This window comes from Phodopus roborovskii, unplaced genomic scaffold (genome assembly GCF_943737965.1).
Source record: "Phodopus roborovskii unplaced genomic scaffold, PHOROB, whole genome shotgun sequence".
In the NCBI taxonomy this organism is placed as follows: Eukaryota; Metazoa; Chordata; class Mammalia; order Rodentia; family Cricetidae; genus Phodopus; species Phodopus roborovskii.
In genome coordinates, this window is record NW_026125422.1 from 43729 (window position 1) to 45550 (window position 1822).

Sequence of the window (1822 nt, forward strand, 5' to 3'; positions counted from 1 at the left end):
AGTGATTCCAGCATTCAAAATGATGCTATTGAGAAAAGTCTGTATTGGGGTGTGTGTGAGAGACAGAATGAAGGATTTCACCTGCAAATTGAATTATTTCTGTGATAAAAAACTTCTGAGGCAAGAGACACTTTGACTCCATCATCCATTCAAACTGGGACATCCTTATCTCTAAGCATTTTCTGCCCAGTTGGGACCAAAAGACTGAAAAAATTAGTATCACAGTAAGATTTTTGCATAGTTGCTCTCATAGCACGTCACAGAGGTCAGTGACTGATGGATCGGTTTTTATGGCCTCTCCATTCTGAAAGGCTAAGGTAGAAGTCCACTTGTTAGACAGATACAGAGTTCCATTAGGAGGGCACAAAGGAGTAATGGCTGACCTCACCTGAGAATTCTGGTTGCATAGATTCTATTCTCCAGCTTTGTGTAACAATTAGCTTATTGAAGACTCGCCAACGTGGTCAAATACCACTAGGGGAAAAACAACAACAACAAAACCCCAGTAAATTATATCTCCCTGGCCAAGGTCATCATGACAACTTTGGCATTGTGGAAAGACTCATGACCACAGTTCATGCCATCACTGCCACCAGAATACTGTGGATGGCCCCTCTGGAGCTGAGGCATAATGGCCGTGGGGCTGTCCAGAACATTAGCCCTGCATCCATTGGTGCTGCCAATGCTGTGGGCAAGGTCATCCCAGATCTGAACATGAATCTCACTGGCATGGTCTTCTGTGTTCCTACCCCCAATGTGTTTGTCGTGGATCTGACATGTCGCCTGGAGAAAGCTGCCACGTATGAAGACATCAAGAAAGTGGTGCAGCAGGCATCTGAGGACCACTGAAAGGGCATCCTGGGGTATCTGAGGTCCCATTGAAAGGCATCCTGGGGCATCCAAGGGCCCACTGAAGGGCATCCTGGGGCATCAAAGTGCCCACTGAAGAGCATCCTGAGCCACACCGAGGACCAGGTTGTCTCCTGTCACTTCAACAGTGACTCCTACTCTTCTACCTTTGACACTGGGGCTGGCATTGTTATCAATGACAACCGTAAAGCTCATGAATTTGGCTACAGCAACAGGGTGGTGGACCTCATGCCCTACATGGCCTCCAAGGAGTAAGAAGCCTACCCTGGACCATCCACCCCCCAGCAAGGACATGAGCAAGAGAGAGGCCCTGGCTGCTAAGCAGTCCCTATCCAATTCAACCCCTGACACTGATCATCTCCCTTACAGTTTCCATCCTAGATACCCAGAATAAGGAGGGGCTTAGGGAGCCCTAGTTTCTTGAATACCATCAATAAAGTTCACCGCACTAATTAAAAGAAGGAAATACTATGCATTTTATACAATGTCTTATAAATATGCAACCTAGTATGCTATGCACCAACACTTATTTTCTCTCTATGCTAAAAATTATAAAATATATTAAAAGTAGAGAAAGAAATGAAATAATAATAGAAACCTATATGCATCCAAGATTAAAATATTGTTAATATTTTAAAAAATATTTTAATTAATATTTTTTGAAATTGGAACACCAAATTACTCATTAAAAAAACAAAAATGTAATGCATATATATTCCTAACCCTAGCAGTAATAACCTTCCTGGGATTAGAGCATGGGCTTCCTGGTTGTTTTATCATGCAATCAGTCTTTATATAACACCAAGCTTGTTGGGTGTAGGGCACATGATCCAGTCAAAGATGGTCCTAAGGGAAAGTCAATAGGGCAAGTCCTGAGTTGTTTACCAAAAAAAGGTGATTGGTTGCTTAGATTGAACAGGATGAGGCCACTGAATAAATAACTTGTGATCAC